Here is a 22,184-nt window from a genome sequence, read left to right on the forward strand (position 1 = left end):
CTCAGCAACTGAGATTTCATTGGCCTGGGTGGGGCTTGGGTGGTGGAGTTGTTGAAGATGCACAGGTGATTTTAATGTGCAGAGAGGTTTGCAGCCGCTGCTCTCTGGTATTCCTGTATTGGTTGGTGTTTGGGGAAAGGATTGAAAGGTAGAGAAAAGTCCTGGGCTTTGTCTTGTCTCAAGTGTCTCCTTTCTGTTCACTTTTACAGTGAGTAATCCTATATAAATTATTTTGCATATGTTATTATTATAATTATAAATTACTTGCACAAATTATTTCATGTGAATTGAGCTCAGCTTATGTGCCAGGTCACATCCTCTGGAAATTCAATTATTCGATTTTGATTTTCTGGGTCGTTTTAAAGGATAAAGCAAGAATTATTAGAGGAGCTCAGATGTTAACTCACTCTCAATTATATTTAAAAATATTACTATCTCAAGGGCAGATTTTTTTTTTTTTTTTTTTTTTTTTTTTTTTTTTTTTGAGGCGGAGTTTCGCTCTTGTTTCCCAGGCTGGAGTACAATGGTGCGATCTTGGCTTACCGCAACCTCCGCCTCCCGGGTTCAAGCAATTCTCCTGCCTCAGCATCCTGAGTAGCTGGGATTACAGGCATGTGCCACCACACCCGGCTAATTTTGTATTTTTAGTAGAGATGGGGTTTCACCATGTTGGTCAGGCTGGTCTCGAACTCCTGACCTCAGGTGATCCTCCCACCTCGGGCTCCCAAAGTGCTGGGATTACAGGCATGAGCCACCGTGCCCAGCCTCAAGGGCAGATTTATATATTATAAAGCTACACTTGCTTTGCTGCCTACTAATACACCAGATTCTTTCATTTGTTGCTACCTGTTTCCTGTTTTAGACATTGACTCTAGGGTATGTTTCAGAGTACAGTAGAATATTGCCAATGAGCATGTTCTTCCCCCAAATACGTTCTCATAGCTTTAGAAAAAGAATTCTAAAGCATGACTACGTGTGATCCACAAATGATAGAACCAGACTCTGTCTACTAAAAATAGTTATGATGTACCTTCCCAGTAAAAATAGAAAAGTCAATTGATGGTCAACTGAAACAATATGTGGTACCAAATGTAGAATAAAGTAGGCCTGTTTTTTAAAAAGTTCAACAATGATGTCATTTGTACTTGAGAAGAAATACCCGTAAAACAGCCAAAAATTTTACAGCCTCTCAGGAAACATGTGGTTATTAAAGCTTTCTTTGGTCTATGCTTTTTTTTTTTCTTTCTTTCTTGGAAACTTGTCTACCTAATCTAAAACTCACCTTATGGAGAGAAACCTTTAATTACTGAACTAGTATTCCATTAACACTTATTTTTTCCTGAGGCTGGTTGATAAACCTTAGGTGAGAAGAAACAGGTAAGAGATGAATGAAAGAAAACAGATAAAGACAGAATTTATTTTTTCTAAGAAATTTCAGTGTAAATTCTATGTGAAGCTGTCCACATGTTCTTGCCTTTTTTCTTTATTCATGAATCAACTGTGTTTTACACTAGGGGTTGGTGAGCTTTTTCTAGGCAGGGCCAGATAGTAAATAGTTTCAGCCTTATGGGGCCTAAGGTCTTGGTCACAACTGATGAACTCTGCCATTGAAGCTCAAAGCAGCCACATACACTGTGAATAATGGGGCCTGGACATGCCAGTATGTCTTTAGAGTCTCGTTTGACCCAGCTGCCACAGTTTGCTCACCCGTGTCTTAGGCTATAAGTTTGTGCCATGTTTCATCAACTGTCAAATGGGACTAATAAGTAGGACCTGCCTCATAGGGTTATTATGAGAATTGGATAAGACAGTATAAAAAGCTCTGCAGCCATGCCTGGCACATAGTAACCAATTAGCAAATGGAAACTACACTCATCACTATTGCCAGCCTTTTCTAAGTTTGCTAGCTGAGAGTGTTCACTGCATACACTATGTTTTACCTAAAGTCTTTCACAAAAATAATCAGATTAGGCTGGATGCGGTGGCTTACGCCTGTAATCCCAGCACTTTGGGAGGCCGAGTTGGGCGGATCACCTGAGGTCAGGAGTTGGAGACCAGCCTGGACAACATGGTGAAAGCCTATCTCTACTAAAAATACAAAAATTAGCTGGGCGTGGTGGTGCATGCCTGTAATCCCAGCTACTCGGGAGGCTGAGACAGGAGAATTGCTTGAACCTGGGAGGCGGAGGCTGCAATGAGCCGAGATCGCACTGCTGTACTCCAGCCTGGGTGACAGAACAAGACTCCATCTTAAAAAACAAAAACAAAAACAAAAAATCAGATTAGCCAATTCACTAGAGCAGAAATTTAATTAGAAAAAAAAACCTTAATGGGTGATTTTACCATTATTATTTTGATTATTTCTAATGAACTCACTGGTAATCTGAGGTGGAAATTAGGGGAAGGAGAGGCACAGAAGGGGATGGGTATTGGAAAGAAGGGTTCCTGGGGAGGAAGAGTCCCAGATGAAGAGGAAGGGACCCAGGCAGGAAGAGCTAGATGCTCCCCTGTTCCAGAAACCACTAGAATGCTTTGCATCATTTACCCTGTCCTCCTAGAATACTTTAGAATTGTTTCATATCTGGGATTAGTTGGTTGAAGCCTCTTCATCTGTTTTGGCTGTGAGACCATCTCTGTTTCTCCAGATCACAACTTTTTCACAGTGGCTAGACCACTTTTATCGAGTTCTTTTCTTAATGAAAAGTAAACAATTATTGTCAAGCCTGCAGTAACTCTACCCAATAAAAGGCTGTCATATGGGTATTCTTTTAAAACATAGAATATCAACTCCTTTAAAATCTGTTTTCCTTGATCTATTTCTAACCTGTTTGTATAATGTTGTAAATGACTTCTCTAATGTTCTCCATTTTTCAAATGCAGAATTTTAAATTAAGAAAAGGGCTGCTCATTGACAGCCTACTATGATAAAACTTTTACCTTGCCTAAAAGATGGACTTTTTTTTTTAGTTGGCTCTTTATTTATCTATTTTGAATAAGCGTCTCACTCTATCACCCAGGCTAGAGTGCAGTGGCACGATCATGGCTCACTGCAGCCTCGACCTCCTGGGCTCATGCAGTCCTCCTGCCTCAGCCTCCCATGTGTCTAGGACTACAGGTGCACACCACCACACCTTGCTAAGTTTTTTGTTTTTTTTTTTTTTTTTTAATTTTTGTAGAGACAGGATCTCAATATGTTGTCCAGGCTGGTCTCAAACTGCCAGCCTCAAGAGATCGCCTTGCCTCAGCCTCCCAAAATGGTGGGCTTACAGGTGAGAGCCACTGAGCCCAGCCTTAGCTGGCTCTTTCCAAGCAAAAATAATTTCTGGGGGAAAAGAACCTCGTCTAATTGGTGTCACTTTTAATTTCTACAGTAGCGTGATTTCTGACTTTGTACACTCTGCTTTATTGAATCTCCTCCCAGCTTAATTACCCCCATTAGTAGTACATTTTATCTGCATGCCATATAGATACATAATCCTTACCACTCAAGTTTAGATTTCATTTTTAGGACTTGTGAACAGCAACATTTTTGTGTATACACCAAGTTAAAAAACATGAGCAGCAATGATGATTTGACATTTCAACACAGTCCCAAATATCAGAGCAGCTTATTTCTGAGAAGAGATCCTCCTAACCCCAGTTGAGCAACAGGATTCCCAGATGTTGGTTACACATGTAAAGAGTGTGGTATGCCCTTCTTTCCCATATTTGGAGACATTGCATTAAAATAATCTCACTTATTTAGGTATCTTTCTTTCCTATGCCATTTAGGAATTCAGAAATGAATTCCTAATGCTTTCTGAAAGTTGAATCCCAAAATGTGGTGATTCTTATTCCTGTTGCTCTTCATTCTTCCCCAGATCCTTCTTTCTGAACCCCTGTCTCCTCCCCAGCCGTGGCTCTTCCATCCTCTGCTCCTAGTCATTTATGTTTGTACACTTGACATTTTAGAGAAAGAGGTAAGATCTTGACTGTGAACCGTAGTCAAAGGAACAGTGGTGCTGTTATCTCTATTTTATATATGCCCCTAACCACATTCACAGATAAAATGAGATGATAAATATGAAAGCAAGTTTTAAAAGTTAAATTGCCAATGACCCAATTTGTGGAGAGATAGAAATCCATAGTTGGAAAGCAGAAAATAAGGGTCTGTTTAATGTTTAATGGGACCTTCGATTGACTGGGTAGGGACTGTCATGGGTAGGATGGGTTTCTTTAATCTTTCTAAATGATCTATAAAAGAGCCTTTGAGAACCTCATAAGATTTGGCCTCAGATATAGTTCACGGCCTGTTGTAACCTGTTAGTAAAGTTTTAAAATAGTTCATAATGTTAATGCTGTGTAATTAGAAGTTACATTTCTGCTACAGAATGGCATCTTTGAGCTCTGAGAGATACTAAATTAAGCCATATTTGGTGATATTGAGGACATGTGTATTTAGTGAAAAAGGGGGCTGAATTGTTAATTACAACATGATTTTATCTTTTTCTATTATATGCCAGAGAGCTAATATCCTTTTCATGCACCTTTATCCATAAAGGGTATTTTTAAAAAAAACTAAGTATTGGGGCCAGGTACAGCAGCTCACGCATGTAATCCCAGCACTTTGGGAGGCCGAAGTAGGCAGATCACTTGACGTCAGGAGTTTGAGACCAGCCTGGCCAACATGGTGAAACTCCATCTCTACTAAAAATAAAAAAATTAGCTGGGTATGGTGGTGCATGCCTGTAGTCCCAGCTGCTTAGAAGGCTGAGGCAGGAGAATGGCTGGAACCTAGGAGGCAGAGGTTGCAGTGAGCCGAGATTGTGCCATTGCACTCCAGCTGGAGCAACAGAATGAGACTGTCAAAAAAAAAAAAAAACAAAAAAACAAAAAAAACACCCTAAGTATTCTAGCTTTAATGTTCAAAATTTAAACAGCAGAAGCATAAGCATATCTTTATTGGAAGCATTCAGCATTATTCAAAGGCTGTAGCTAAACAAGGGTTAGAATGGTGATCACCAACCCCTAGCTCTGTGTTCATTAGTCTATGTGTACTCTTTGTTTATTGAGTGATCGTACAGACAGTGTCAGGGAAGATAAAAGAGAGAAGGGTGTTTTTCACACACTCAGTGCCCTGAAACACATTGAAAGCTATTCTCCCCACTGCCATAGCCTAGAAGAAGCTTCTCTTTGTACTGGTGATATCCAATTAATTGAAGAACTGTCTTATGCTGGGGAAGCAAACCTTCTCCAAAATTTGTGCAGAATGAAAGAAGGAAATCCAGGACGCAGGCCCAGAGAGCTTGTGCAGTGATTTCACCACATACTCTGCCTGGACACTTAACTCTTAGCCCTGTGAGATGTCTATGACTTGGATGAAATGGAATCTGAGTTGGCTTTTTTCCTGGGGGCACCCCTCCCTTGAGGACAGTACTGTCAAGTGTGGAGGTGGTTTCTGATTAAGCCTGTCTTCCCATTGATCCTGCTGGAGAGACAAAATTGTTTGGAATGGAAAAGGCAGTGTGCGTCTTACTCTTTTTACTTAGCCATAATGGAATGGTTGTGCGTAGGCATTCCCTGGCCCAGCCTTACCTGCCTAGGATGCTGGACTAAAAGAGTCAGGTTTTGCACCAAGAAAGAAGGCTGTTAAGAAGAGGGGAATTGTCACAGATTTTATTGCCTTTTTACTTACAGATATCTTCTCTCCATACTTTCCCTCCAGTTTAAATAACATCTATTAGACACTTTTTACAAGGTTCACTTAGATTAATGTTTTTTAAATACCGAGGGAGAAAAATGTGTTCCATGCTCAAGTGTAGGAGTTGGTAGGGATTGTTTTAAATGAAGGCTTGTTATGTGGGTGGATTTAATAAGGAACTTACACTGTGGTACTTGGCATCATTTAATGTACTTTTTTATGAGTCATTTGAGCACTTTTATGTGAATGTGTCTATTTTTTTTCCTCCAAGGGATTTTATTGTAATGGGTGAATGATATCTTTCTTAAAACCATTTAATATCTATGATAATTTAGAGACAAACCTGTTAGTTTTCTGCTTATTTAGGAGTCACTCCTTAAATAGTACATCTAATCATTGTACATAATCTCTCAAAAATCTCACTTTGACTACATATTTCCATATCTCTGTATTATTGTTGTTGTTCTTGTTATTATGACCCCTTATTCCCCACCTTACCTTAACCTTACTCTCGTCTTTCACCACCTCAGCAACAGCAGCACAAACCTAGAAGGTGGCAACAGTGAGTGATTTTGAGTGTTCATATCTTCATACTGCAACCTGATCTGGGAAGGAGGGCAGGGAGAACTGATCTCTCACCTCTTTTCGTTTCTAATGGGTTTGCCCATTTTGAATGTGATATAAATACCTGCTGATTGATTGCTAATGACCAATGGAAACAGTTCAAGGTGGGCAGCATTCGGTGAAAGCAAAATGAGTTGAGATTTGCAGAGTTGCTCTGCAAAAGTAGCTGTCGGCTGAACACAAGAGTTCATGTGTACTTTGTGACTGATGTCAGGTTGGGTTATTTGCTCCAAACTTTTATGGCTAGATCTTGAGTCAAAATGTAGGCAATGAGTGTCTTGTGACATCTTAAGTTTTGTAACCATCCCCATCACCTCAATAGATTCCCGCAGCTATAAACATACTATTCAGCTACCATTTCTAAATTTTCTAGATAGATGCCTCAATAATACAAAAACACTAAAAAATAACATTAGCAGCAATTAATATTTGAGCACTTACCATGTATCAGGCACTAGGCACTTAATTTGCTCACTCACTGTCCCATCATGTGGGTACTATTTTAATTCCTATTTTAGCATGAGAATATTGAACGTACAGAGGACAAAGTGACTTGTCCCAGGTCACATAGTTGGCTAGTGGTTGAGCTGGAACTGAAAAGCAGGCCTTTTTCCAAAGCCCACTGCTTTCACTGCATACCTCCCCTTTGACTATAACAGGAGGTTCAAAGTTCAGCCCTCTTCTTAATCTCTCTAGAGCAGGCACCAGCAGTACCATAGACGTTCTGGACTGCGTAGTTCTTGGCTATGAGGGAGAGTTGTGTGCATTGTAGGAACGTTTAGCAGCAAACCTGACTTCTATCCATTAGAAGCTAATAGAACCACCACTGTCCCCACTCGTGACAACCAAAAATGTCTCTAGCCATTGCCAAGTACCCCCTGGAGGGCAAAATTGTCCCTGGTTGAAAATGACAGCTTTAAATATCTGGAATGCATAGTGTTTCATTAAGGATAGGCTAAGCCACAGTAACTGTATTAGGCCATTCTTGCATTGCTATAAAGAAATACCTGAGACTGGGTAATTTATGAAGAAAAGAAATTTATTTGGCTGATGGTTCTGCAGGCTTTACAGGAAGCACAGTAGCATCTGCTTCTGAGGAGGTCTCAGGAAGCCTCCAATCATGGCAGAAGGTGAACAGGGAGTAGGCATGACACATGTCAGGAGAGAACGTGGTGGCCAGGCGCGGTGGCTCACACCTGGAATCCAGCACTTGGGGAGACTGAGGTGGGTGGATCATGACGTCAGGAGTTCAAGACCAGCCTGGCCAACATAGTGAAACCCTGTCTCTACCAAAAATACAAAAATTAGCTGAGTGTGGTGGTGTGTACCTGTAATCCCAGCTACTGGGGAGGCTGAGGTGAGAGAATCAGTTGAACCTGGGAGGCAGAGGTTGCAATGAGCCAAGATAGCACCATTGCACTCCAGCCTAGGCAATAGAGTGAGACTCCATCTCAAAAAAAAAAAAGGAGCACAGGGAGGGGCCGCACACTTAAACGACCAGATCTTATGAGAGCTCGCTCACTATCCTGAGGATGCTACCAAGGGGATGGTGCTAAACCATTCATGAGAAATCTGCCCCCATGATCCAGTCACCTCCCACCGAGCCCTACCTCCAACATGGGGAATTACATTTCAATATGAGGTTTGGGCGGGGACACAGATCCAAACTATATCAGTAACATACAGATCTCCAAATCTACTGACTTCACCCAAGTTTCTTTCTTTCTCCTGTAACTGTCCTTTGCAAGTGTTCAGGTGAGGAGGAGCAGCACTCCTCCATGCAGTCATTCAGGGACCCAGGCTGAGGAGGCTTTGCTGTCTTCAGCACATGGCTTCCAAGGTTGCTATCCCAGTCAACTAGACGGGAAAGGAGATATGGAGATATGTACGGGGAAGGTTTCTGAGACAGACAGAACTGATGCTCATCCCTTTTCTCAAACTCCCGATGAGAATCTTGTCACCTGGCTACATCCTATAAGGGAGGATGGGAGGTGCAGTCTAGCCATGTGTCCAAAGAAGGTAGGAAACAATTTTTGTAAACAACCGGCAGTTTCTGGCACGCATTATGTATAACAAAGGCATTCTCATTGTAAAACCTATCATTTAGTGATGGTGTATCCCCCACCACCCTCACTAAAAATAAAAAGGAAGAGGCTGGGTGTGGTGGCTCACGCCTGTAATCCCGGCATTTTGGGACAGCCAAAGCAGGTGGGTCATTTGAGGTCAGGAGTTCAAGACCAGCCTGACCAACATGGTGAAACCCCATCTCTACTAAAAATTAAAAAAAAAAAAATTAGCCGGATGTGGTGGTGCATGCTTGTAGTCTCAGCTACTCAGGAGGCTGAGGCAGGAGAATCGCTTGAGCCTGGGAGGTGGAGGTTGCAGTGAGCTGAGATTGTGTCACTGCACTCCAGCCTGGGCAATGGAGCAAGACTCCATCTCAAAAAATAAATAAATAAGGAAGAAAGTAAGAAAGATTTTGGTGGTGCTTACCTTCCGAGATGAACATTACTGTCTCTACTAAATAACCTCATAGAATGTTTTAAATACATTCTTTATTTAGGGCTTCAGACCAATGTATCTCCTACTGCTCCTCCCTCCCTTCTTCTGTGTCTCCACCCCTTTTCCCTACCCTTTCTCCCATCATTCCTGATTACCTCCCATCCCCTCCTTTTTTTTCTACTCATTCCAGCTCATTTGACCTGCCAGTAGGGCTCTGTGAAATTATTTAACACCATAGTTAGTGTTTCAGTCTAATAAATACTGGGTCTAGCCTAGTTCAAGGGCAGGGATTGTGCTTATCTTGGTAGCATTCTGAAAACCTTGGGAGTGGGAGGGAATCAATAAAGGTAATGGACGAAAGCCATCAGACACCTAATAGAACAATGCTTGGAAGCTGAAGGTTCATTGCCACATTGATAAAGTTTGTAAGAAAACTGAATGCCCTCCCTTGTACTGCCTTGCTCTTCTTCTTTTGTGTTGTTGTTGTTGTTGTTGAGATGAAGTCTCACTCTGTCGCCCAGGTTGGAGTGCAGTGGCTTGATCTCTGCTCACTGCAAGCCCCACCTCCCGGGTTCAAGTGATTCTCCTGCCTCAGCCTCCCAAGTAACTTGGACTACAGGTGCATGCCACCACATTCAGCCAATTTTTGGTATTTTTAGTAGAGATGGGGTTTCACTGAGTTAGCCAGGATGGTCTCGATCTCCTGACCTCGTGATCCACCTGCCTGGGCCACCCAAAGTGTTGGGATTACAGTGGTGAGCCACCACGCCTGGCCCCTGCCCTTCTTTTAACCTCATTTCTGTAGCCATTCCAAGAAGACAAAATGAGAACATGGGCACAGGAAGAAAAACTAGACAATTAAAACAAATTATTAAAATTTTTTTACTGCATTTTTAAGACTTGCACTCCCCAAATCAACCAACATTGTTGTGGATGCTTTTCCGTAAGAAATTGAAGTCAGCTCACATCGTTTCAGGGGTGGACTTTTAGAGAATAAATTTACATTGTTAACCTTTACTTGTGGTACCGTTTTCAAATTACCAAGAACTTTGTGGCAATAGTGTAATCACTTCTTGGTATGATAATTATGGATGTGGTGACATCCCTCAATGTCACCCTGAGAAACACTAAATCTCAGATAATGGCAAGGTCACCCTTGAATTCCTGACAATCTTGACTGGCTTCTTGAAACTTGGAGCTGGGACGAATAGTTGAGTCAGTCCACGGAAATCTGGGATATAATGAGGTCCCAAATCAGACTTTGTAGGCCATTCTTCCCCGGTTGCAAGAATGCATGACCTGAGAATATATTATACACAGGGATTGTTTTTACTCCCATATCAAATGTCTGAGACCCAAGAAAGAAAGTACGGATGTTAGAGGGAAAGAGCTATATGAGTTTCAAAGTGCCTATGATCAGTCCTGCAGTAATACAGCCATGTGTCACTTAATGACAGCAATGTGTTCTAAGAAATGTCAGGTGATTTTACCATTATACAGGCATCATAGAGTTTACTTACACAAACCTAGATGGTACAGCCTACCACACACCTAGGCTATATGGTATATCCCATTGCTTCTAGGCCACAAACCTATACAGCATCTTACTGTACTGAAAACTGTAGGCAACTAAAACACAATGGCATTTGTGTATCTAAGCATAGAAAAGGTACAGTGAAAATGCGGTATTATAATCACATGGAACCATCATATCTGCAGTCCATCAGTGACCAAAACGTCATTTTGTGGTGCGTGCGTGAACTCTATGACGCATAACATATGTGTTCTCAAAAATCATGCACTTTGGCCAGCCGCAGTGGCTCATGCCTGTGGCTCATGCACTTTGGGAGGCCGAGGCAGGTGGATCACTTCAGGTCAGGAGTTCAAGACCAGCCTGGCCACCATGGTGAAACCCCGTCTCTACTAAAAATACAAAAATTAGCCAGGTGTGGTGGCAGGCACCTGTAATCCCAGCTACTCAGGAGGCTGAGGCAGGAGAATTGCTTGAACCTGGGAGGCAGAGGTCGCAGTGAGCCGAGATTGCGCCACTGCACTCCAGCCTGGGTGACAGAGTGAGACTCCGTCTCAAAAAAAAAAAAAAAAATCAGCAAAATCACATGGGGAGAAAAATGGGGTACCAAGAACAACACTCAAAAATTCATCCATGACACATATACAAAAAAAATCAAAAATGGAGGCATAGTTTTATACATAATAAATGATTAAGACATACATACATGCTATAGTAAATATGGAACTTCACCTTGAAAAAGATTTGAAGTTTATGGAAGCTACCAGGTGCCCACACCGGCCACCCTGGAGAACAAAAGGAAGCAAGAGAGGGAGAAGAAGATAAAAAGAATAGAGAACAAAGAAGAAAAATATAAGATAGACTGAGAGGAAAGAGAAAATGAAAGAGGGGAGGCTGTGGGCAGGCCTGCAGCTTATGCCTTGTCAAGGGGGAGGGTCACCTGCCATGGACTGGGAGTTGACAGACTGATGTGAATGGGCCAGGTTCCAAATGCACTCAGGGGAGACCAAGATAGCTGCTAGTTTGTCGGGAGCCTGCGTGTTTTGTTCCTATGCTGCTGTCACTAGATGCAATTTTCTGCATCCACCCAGTGTTTCTCATGGATGAAATCTTGCAAAAGCAAAATTCAGAAATGAGAATTACGTTCAAATTGTTCCCTAACATATTAATCTCATGGAAACAAATTCATGTTTTCAAAACAAACATCATAGCAGAACTGACTGTACCTATTCTTTGGAGTATTATGACTTGTTACAAATAGGTTTCACCGCTCCTTCCTCCCCTTTACTCAGACTGGAAGATTAAAGGGTTCTACGACCCTTGCCAAAAAACATGATCTTCCGTTAGTGTTAAATAAGACTAATAAAAACTGCCACAAATATCCTTAATTCACTTTTTATTTTCATCTTATAAGAAAACAAAATGGCTTGAAAGAATTTTAAACTGTTAGTAGTGTGAGAGTTGATTCATATTGCTGAAAACTAGCATGATTACTTGTAAATAGTTGTAGGAAGTTTTTTACTGAAAGGATTTGCATAATTTGTTCAAATATTCTTGCATAAACTATAGCATTTGCTATGAATGTGAAACTCTTAGTCTGCCAAGGAGACTTAACATATCAGTGAGTTTCTAATGCTAAAATTTCCACCTACATTTGTAGATTCAGAGTAAGTGCATTAAAGGAGAGGACAGACAGTGTAATGGGAGGAAAGTAGAATATATAGATAGCTGTTATTTTCATGGACATAACTAGGTGTGTTCAGTTCATTTGCAAGCTCAAACACTTTCAAAAATGCCTGTAACTGCAAAGTTCCTTTTTATTCTCTTAGGCTTTGCTTTTAAGGCAACATTTTGACTTTTAATGAACAGGCATTTTAAAAACTTCAGTTAACTCAGGTGATTGAGTAGCTATTATTACTGGTCTGCTGATATATTGCAAAGACCGCCTATAGGCAAAATTCTATTGGAGATTTGCTAAAACAGGTCTTGTTTGGTTGGGTTAGAATCATGCTGCATTTTAAGTGTGTGCCATCTTGAATATTCAGTTATACTGAGTGGGTAGAAAATTATAGAATTCAGAAAATTATCTTCTAAACACACCAGCCTTCAGTTGGGAGAAGTTTCCCATGGCCAGAAATTTCTTCCAAAGTGAAGTGTTACTTGCATCTTTGAAAACTGATCACATTGAAGATTTACCTGGGTCACGTGATAAGCCGAGAGTTAGTGTGACAGTCCAAGCAGCCCTGTTCTGTAACATGTAGAACAGGAAAGACAGCTTGGACTAACTCATGACTTTTTAACCTACATAACTTAGTAGTTAACTGCTTTCTTATTTATGTTTCTGATTTTTCCTCTTCCCACTAAGATTGTTTTGCCACTTAAAGGGAATGGCAATTGTTCTAGATAGCAGCTTTCATGAAATTTTTTAAATCCATTTTTTAAATTGTGGTGACATATACATCAGAATTAACAACAGCTTTTGGCCGGGCGTGGTGGCTGACACCTGTAATCTCAGCACTTTGGGAGGCCAAGATGGGTGGATCCCCTGAGGTCAGGAGTTTAAAACCAGCCTGGCCAACATGGTGAAACCCTGTCTCTACTAATAATACAAAAAATTAGCCAGGCGTGGTGGCGCATGTGTGTAATTCCAGCTACTCGGGAGGCTGAGGCAGGAGAATCACTTGAACTCAGGAGGTGGAGGTTGCAGTGAGCCAAGATTGCACCATTGCACTCCAGCCTAGGCGACAAGAGCAAAACTCCGTCTCAAAAAAAAAAAAAAAAAAAATGTAAGCATGCAATTCAGTGGTACCAAGTACATCAAGTATATTCACATTGTTGTACAACCATCACCACCATCCATTTCCAGAACTTTTCCATCCTCCAAACTGAAATTCTGCACCCAATAAACAATAACTCCCCATTCCCCACCCCAGCCTCAGGGAACCACCTTTCTACTTTCTATCACTAGGACTTTGACTACTTGAGGTATCCCATGTAAGTGGAATCAAAATATCTGTCTTGTTGTGACTAGCTTACTTCACTTAGCATATTATCTTCAAAGTTCATCCATGTGATACCAAGTGTCCATTGTTTTCCTTCTTACGGCTGAGTAATATTTCATTGTGTGTGTAGATTGCATTTTGTTTATCCATTCATCCATTGATGCACACTTAGGTTACCTCCAATGGCATGGGATTTTCAATTTACTAGAACCACACCAAATTTTAGAACCGGAAATAACTCAGTTAAATCTGACCATAAATTCTGAAAGAGTGGGGGAGGAGCCAAGATGGCCGAATAGGAACAGCTCCGGTCTACAGCTCCCAGCGCGAGCGACGCAGAAGACGGGTGATTTCTGCATTTCCATCTGAGGTACCGTGTTCATCTCACTAGGGAGTGCCAGACAGTGGGCGCAGGTCAGTGGGTGAGCGCACCGTGCGCCAGCCGAAGCAGGGGCGAGGCATTGCCTCACTCGGGAAGCGCAAGGGGTCAGGGAGTTCCCCTTCCAGAGGTGACAGACGGCACCTGGAAAATCGGGCCACTCCCACCCGAATACTGTGCTTTTCCGATGGGCTTAGGAAACGGTGCCCCAGGAGAGTATAGCCGGCACCTGGCTCAGAGGGTCCTACGCCCACGGAGTCTCGCTGATTGCTAGCACAGCAGTCTGAGATCAAGCAGCAAGTCGGCAGCGAGGCTGGGGGAGGGGCGCCCGCCATTGCCCAGGCTCGCTTAGGTAAACAAAGCAGCCTGGAAGCTTGAACTGGGTGGAGCCCACCACAGCTCAAGGAGGCCTGCCTGCCTCTGTAGGCTCCACCTCTGGGGGCAGGGCACAGACAAACAAAAAGACAGCAGTAACCTCTGCAGACTTAAATGTCCCTGTCTGACAGCTGTGAGGAGAGCAGTGGTTCTCCCAGCACGCAGCTGGAGATCTGAGAACGGGCTGACTGCCTCCTCAAGTGGGTCCCTGACCCCTGACCCCTGAGCAGCCTAACTGGGAGGCACCCCCCAGCAGGGGCAGACTGACACCTCACACGGCCGGCCAGGTACTCCAACAGACCTGCAGCTGAGGGTTCTGTCTGTTAGAAGGAAAACTAACAGAAAGGACATCCACACCAAAAACCCATCTGTACATCACCATCATCAAAGACCAAAAGTAGATAAAACCACAAAGATGGGGAAAAAACAGAGCAGAAAAACTGGAAACTCTAAAAACCAGAGTACCTCTCCTCCTCCAAAGGAACACAGTTCCTCACCAGCAACGGAACAAAGCTGGACGGAGAATGACTTTGACGAGCTGAGAGAAGAAGGCTTCAGACGATCAAATTACTCCGAGCTACGGGAGGATATTCAATCCAAAGGCAAAGAAGTTGAAAACTTTGAAAAAAATTTAGAAGAATGTATAACTAGAATAACCAATACAGAGAAGTGCTTAAAGGAGCTGATGGAGCTGAAAACCAAGGCTCGAGAACTACGTGAAGAATGCAGAAGCCTCAGGAGCCGATGCGATCAAATGGAAGAAAGGGTATCAGCCCTGGAAGATGAAATGAATGAAATGAAGCGAGAAGGGAAGTTTAGAGAAAAAAGAATAAAAAGAAACGAGCAAAGCCTCCAAGAAATGTGGGACTATGTGAAAAGACCAAATCTACGTCTGATTGGTGTACCTGAAAGTGATGGGGAGAATGGAAACAAGTTGGAAAACACTCTGCAGGATATTATCCAGGAGAACTTCCCCAATCTAGCAAGGCAGGCCAACATTCAGATTCAGGAAATACAGAGAACGCCACAAAGATACTCTTCGAGAAGAGCAACTCCAAGACACATAATTGTCAGATTCACCAAAGTTGAAATGAAGGAAAAAATGTTAAGGGCAGCCAGAGAGAAAGGACGGGTTACCATCAAAGGGAAGCCCATCAGACTAACAGCGGATCTCTCGGCAGAAACCCTACAAGCCAGAAGAGAGTGGGGGCCAATATTCAACATTCTTAAAGAAAAGAATTTTCAACCCAGAATCTCATATCCTGCCAAACTAAGCTTCATAAGTGAAGGAGAAATAAAATACTTTACAGACAAGCAAATGCTGAGAGATTTTGTCACCACCAGGCCTGCCCTAAAAGAGCTCTTGAAGGAAGCGCTAAACATGGAAAGGCACAACCGGTACCAGCCACTGCAAAATCATACCGAAATGTAAAGACCATTGAGACTAGGAAGAGACTGCATCAACTAACGAGCAAAACATCGAGCTAACATCATAATGACAGGATCAAATTCACACATAACAATATTAACTTTAAATGTAAATGGACTAAATGCTCCAATTAAAAGACACAGACTGGCAAATTGGATAAAGACTCAAGACCCATCAGTGTGCTGTATTCAGGAAACCCATCTCACGTGCAGAGACACACATAGGTTCAAAATAAAAGGATGGAGGAAGATCTACCAAGCAAATGGAAAACAAAAAAAGGCAGGGGTTGCAATCCTAGTCTCTGATAAAACAGACTTTAAACCAACAAAGATCAAAAGAGACAAAGAAGGCCATTACATAATGGTAAAGGGATTAATTCAACAAGAAGAGCTAACTATCCTAAATATATATGCACCCAATACAGGAGCACCCAGATTCATAAAGCAAGTCCTGAGTGACCTACAAAGAGACTTAGACTCCCACACATTAATAATGGGAGACTTTAACACCCCACTGTCAACATTAGACAGATCAACGAGACAGAAAGTCAACAAGGATACCCAGGAATTGAACTCAGCTCTGCACCAAGCAGACCTAATAGACATCTACAGAACTCTCCACCCCAAATCAACAGAATATACATTTTTTTCAGCACCACACCACACCTATTCCAAAATTGACCATATCCTTGGAAGTAAAGATCTCCTCAATAAATGTAAAAGAACAGAAATTGTAACAAACTGTCTCTCAGATCACAGTGCAATCAAGCTAGAACTCAGGATTAAGAATCTCACTCAAAACCGCTCAACTACGTGGAAACTGAACAACCTGCTCCTGAATGACTACTGGGTACATAACGAAATGAAGGCAGAAATAAAGATGTTCTTTGAAACCAACGAGAACCAAGACACAACATACCAGAATCTCTGGGATGCATTCAAAGCAGTGTGTAGAGGGAAATTTATAGCACTAAATGCCCACAAGAGAAAGCAGGAAAGATCCAAAATTGACACCCTAACATCACAATTAAAAGAACTAGAAAAGCAAGAGCAAACACATTCAAAAGCTAGCAGAAGGCAAGAAATAACTAAAATCAGAGCAGAACTGAAGGAAATAGAGACACAAAAAACCCTTCAAAAAATCAATGAATCCAGGAGCTGGTTTTTTGAAAGGATCAACAAAATTGATAGACCGCTAGCAAGATTAATAAAGAAAAAAAGAGAGAAGAATCAAATAGATGCAATAAAAAATGATAAAGGGGATATCACCACCGATCCCACAGAAATACAAACTACCATCAGAGAATATTACAAACACCTCTATGCAAATAAACTAGAAAATCTAGAAGAAATGGATAAATTCCTCAACACATACACCCTCCCAAGACTAAACCAAGAAGAAGTTCAATCTCTGAATAGACCAATAACAGGAGCTGAAATTATGGCAATAATCAATAGCTTACCAACCAAAAAAAGTCCAGGACCAGATGGGTTCACAGCCGAATTCTACCAGAGGTACAAGGAGGAGCTGGTACCATTCCTTCTGAAACTATTCCAATCAATAGAAAAAGAGGGAATCCTCCCTAACTCATTTTATGAGGCCAGCATCATCCTGATACCAAAGCCTGGCAGAGACACAACAAAAAAAGAGAATTTTAGACCAATATCCTTGATGAACATTGATGCAAAAATCCTCAATAAAATACTGGCAAACAGAATCCAGCAGCACATCAAAAAGCTTATCCACCATGATCAAGTGGGCTTCATCCCTGGGATGCAAGGCTGGTTCAATATACGCAAATCAATAAATGTAATCCAGCATATAAACAGAACCAAAGACAAAAACCACATGATTATCTCAATAGATGCAGAAAAGGCCTTTGACAAAATTCAACAACCCTTCATGCTAAAAACTCTCAATAAATTAGGAATTGATGGGACGTATCTCAAAATAATAAGAGCTATTTATGACAAACCCACAGCCAATATCATACTGAATGGGCAAAAACTGAAAGCATTCCCTTTGAAAACTGGCACAAGACAGGGATGCCCTCTCTCGCCACTTCTGTTCAACATAGTGTTGGAAGTTCTGGCCAGGGCAATTAGGCAGGAGAAGGAAATCAAGGGTATTCAATTAGGAAAAGAGGAAGTCAAATTGTCCCTGTTTGCAGATGACATGATAGTATATCTAGAAAACCCCATTGTCTCAGCCCAAAATCTCCTTAAGCTGATAAGCAACTTCAGCAAAGTCTCAGGATACAAAATCAATGTGCAAAAATCACAAGCATTCTTATACATCAATAACAGACAAACAGAGAGCCAAATCATGAGTGAACTCCCATTCACAATTGCTTCAAAGAGAATAAAATACCTAGGAATCCAACTTACAAGGGATGTGAAAGACCTCTTCAAGGAGAACTACAAACCACTGCTCAAGGAAATAAAAGAGGATACAAACAAATGGAAGAACATTCCATGCTCATGGGTAGGAAGAATCAATATCATGAAAATGGCCATCCTTCCCAAGGTAATTTACAGATTCAATGCCATCCCCATCAAGCTACCAATGACTTTCTTCACAGAATTGGAAAAAACTACTTTAAAGTTCATATGGAACCAAAAAAGAGCCCGCATCGCCAAGTCAATCCTAAGCCAAAAGAACAAAGCTGGAGGCATCACGCTACCTGACTTCAAACTATACTACAAGGCTACAGTAACCAAAACAGCATGGTACTGGTACCAAAACAGAGATATAGATCAATGGAACAGAACAGAGCCGTCAGAAATAATGCCACATATCTACAACCATCTGATCTTTGACAAACCTGAGAAAAACAAGAAATGGGGAAAGGATTCCCTATTTAATAAATGGTGCTGGGAAAACTGGCTAGCCATATGTAGAAAGCTGAAACTGGATCCCTTCCTTACACCTTATACAAAAATCAATTCAAGATGGATTAAAGACTTAAATGTTAGACCTAAAACCATAAAAACCCTAGAAGAAAACCTAGGCAATACCATTCAGGACATAGGCATGGGCAAGGACTTCATGTCTAAAACACCAAAAGCAATGGCAACAAAAGCCAAAATTGACAAATGGGATCTAATTAAACTAAAGAGCTTCTGCACAGCAAAGGAAACTACCATCAGAGTGAACAGGCAACCTACAAAATGGGAGAAAATTTTCGCAACCTACTCATCTGACAAAGGGCTAATATCCAGAATCTACAATGAACTCCAACAAATTTACAAGAAAAAAACAAACAACCCCATCAAAAAGTGGGCGAAGGACATGAACAGACACTTCTCAAAAGAAGACATTTATGCAGCCAAAAGACACATGAAAAAATGCTCACCATCACTGGCCATCAGAGAAATGCAAATCAAAACCACAATGAGATACCATCTCACACCAGTTAGAATGGCGATCATTAAAAAGTCAGGAAACAACAGGTGCTGGAGAGGATGTGGAGAAATAGGAACACTTTTACACTGTTGGTGGGACTGTAAACTAGTTCAACCCTTGTGGAAGTCAGTGTGGCGATTCCTCAGGGATCTAGAACTAGAAATTCCATTCGACCCAGCCATCCCATTACTGGGTATATACCCAAAGGACTATAAATCATGCTGCTATAAAGACACATGCACACGTATGTTTATTGCCGCATTATTCACAATAGCAAAGACTTGGAACCAACCCAAATGTCCAACAATGATAGACTGGATTAAGAAAATGTGGCACATATACACCATGGAATACTATGCAGCCATAAGAAATGATGAGTTCATGTCCTTTGTAGGGACATGGATGAAATTGGAAATCATCATTCTCAGTAAACTATCGCAAGAACAAAAAACCAAACACTGCATATTCTCACTCATAGGTGGGAATTGAACAATGAGAACACATGGACACAGGAAGGGGAACATCACACTTCAGGGACTGTTGTGGGTTGGGGGGAGGGGGGAGGGATAACATTGGGAGATATACCTAATGCTAGATGACGAGTTGGTGGGTGCAGCGCACCAGCATGGCACATGTATACATATGTAACTTACCTGCACATTGGGCACATGTACCATAAAACCTAAAGTATAATAATAATAATAATAATAATAATTACAATAAAAGAAAAAAAAAGAAAAAAAAAAATAAAAAAAAAAAAAATTCTGAAAGAGTAAGGAGTGTTTTATTTGATATTTTATAAAATTTTATATGTTTTATATTCCTCGCACTCAACACTGTGTCTGACACTTAATAGGCCTTCGTAAATATTTGCTGAGTAAATTTTCTAGTATTTGCTGTCATTTTTATACACAAGGAAATGGAGATCCAGAGATGCCAGTGATTTCTCCAAATGGAAGCAAATCCTGGCTCTCACTTACTACCTTTGACGTTTTTTGTTTTTTGTTTTTTTTTTTTTTTTTGAGACAGTCTTGCCCTATCACCCAGGCTGGAGTGTGCAGTGCCACAATCTCGGCTCACTGCAACCTCCACCTCCCCAGTTCAAGTGATTCTCCTGCCTCAGCCTCCCCGAGTAGCTGAGATTACAGATGCCTGCCACCATGCCCGGCTAATTTTTTTGTATTTTTAATAGAGATAGGGTTTCACCATGTTGGCCAAGCTGGTCTGGAACTCCTGACCTCAAGTGATTTCACCCACCTCGGCCTCCTGAAGTGCTGGGATTATAGGTGTGAGCCACTGCACCTGACTATCTTTGATGTTGAACAACTCCTTCTGTGACCTGCAGTTTCTTCATCTTAAAATGGGGGAGATGTTGTGTTCCTTTTAAAATGGTATGAGGATTCAGTGAGTTAATGCGCATGAAGTGATTAGCACGGACCTGGCATAGCATAAACACTCAACAGCTGATAGCTGCTCACACCTCAGATCCTGCAGCTAAATATTGGCAGTGCTGGGATGCATCCTAGCCCTGCCTCCCAGCCATTTCAATTGGAGACAACTGGAAAAAACCTGAAACATTTTATTGAGTGCCTCCTACGTGCCAGTTAAGGCGGGTCCTCAAACATACTTGTCAATGAAATTTTCTGGAAACATATTTGATTGTTTCCATCTCAGCCACTGACCAGGGTGAAATCCAGCCTGGGCAGGTGTGAAGGGAAGAGCTGGCCACTTCATCTACGACCAGCTGCCATGTGGTTCAGACAAAACCAGAGCCTTGAGACAGAGGGGAAATCTGTGCTAGGGGAACAATTGGGGTCGCTTCCTTAGTAATGTCTTGAGATGAGTCTAAAGCAATCTGTGACATTACCCTTTTTTCCCCTAGCAGAAATATAGGTAGGCTTCTGAGGGTGAGAAATTGGCACCCACTATCCTGCAAGACCCCAGAGACTTTCTAGGCTCATCTGCATGTTATCACATGTTAATTATCATTAACAGACCAGTTGATAGTCTGGGACCTGGTTTTGCCACCTCCTGTTCTAAAGTAGGAGCTGGCTCTGAAGTTTCAGGTCCTATGTGAAAAGGGATGAGGAAAAGAAGACTACTGATAAAATACGTAAATTTACTTGTATTCAGATTTATCTAGAATGTTCAAGGACTACTTTTGGTAAGGAAATGCACCAAAAGGGCCGGGAGCGGTGGCTTATGCCTGTAATCCCAGCACTTTGGGAGGCCAGGGTGGGTTGATCACGAGGTCAGGAGTTTGAGAACAGCCTGGCCAACATAGTGAAACCCCGTCTCTACTAAAAATTAGCCGGGTATGGTGGCAGGTACCTGTAGTCCCAGCTACTCGGGAGGCTGAGGCAGGAGAATCGCTTGAAACTGGGAGGCTGAGGTTGCAGTAAGCTGAGATCATGTCACTGCACTTCAGCCTGGGTGACAGAGCAAGACTCTGTCTCAAAAAAAAAAAAAAAAAACTACTAGAAGAACATTCTTACTTCAAAAAGAGGAATAAATAAAATATTATAATGTCTTTTGTGAGAAATACACAATTAACTGGTCATCAGTTATATTAATACCAAGGATAGGAAGCCTACATACACTGGTTTAGAGGGGCTATTACTTAAGCGACTAAAGGCTATTGCCTAAGAAATCTGGTTAGGAGGAACAGCTGACAACTAGGAATCTTTCTAAAGCTGAGGTTGCACATGAGAGTCACCTGGGGAGCTTGTACAATTCCCTCCACCTAAGCTGCACCCTGGGCTAGCGAAATCCCAGTCTCTGGGGCCGGGGTCAGTTTTCCTTAAAGTTCTGCAGATTCCAATAGACGATCAGTATTGAGATTTAGTATCCTAACAGGAATTTTTTTTTAATAAAGCAAACAAACTTTTAAAGGCAGCACAAATTACCTCCTGATCCCCATGGAATGTAACAAAATGACAGAAAACAGACTTTAAAATCTCCAAGAACTGAATCCAGATCCTGGCCCAGCCATTTCCCTGTTTGACTGGACAAGTTACTAAACTTTTCAATTTGTCAGTGTCTTCATCTGTAACATGGGAATAATAGGATTGTTGCAAAAATTAGATCATCCGTGTACAATGTTGAGCACAATGCTAGGTATAGTAAGCATTCAAATGAGAGATATTCATATAATAGTTGGACAAGACCAACAATTTCTAGTATGTTCTAAAGTATTGTAATATTGTTATGCTTCCTAATCTATGTTAAGGTATTTCAGAAAATTATTTTAACTTTAC

The 22,184-nt window shown here is 41.5% G+C and overlaps 1 protein-coding gene across 7 annotated transcripts in view; it reads left to right on the forward strand.

Moving 5' to 3' along the window:
• PLEKHG1 (pleckstrin homology and RhoGEF domain containing G1) overlaps window positions 1–22,184 on the forward strand; it is a 242,938-nt gene that overhangs the window by 133,473 nt on the left and 87,281 nt on the right. The gene's annotated exons all lie outside the window — the stretch shown is intronic.

This window comes from Pongo pygmaeus, chromosome 5 (assembly GCF_028885625.2).
Source record: "Pongo pygmaeus isolate AG05252 chromosome 5, NHGRI_mPonPyg2-v2.0_pri, whole genome shotgun sequence".
NCBI classification, from domain to species: domain Eukaryota; kingdom Metazoa; phylum Chordata; class Mammalia; order Primates; family Hominidae; genus Pongo; species Pongo pygmaeus.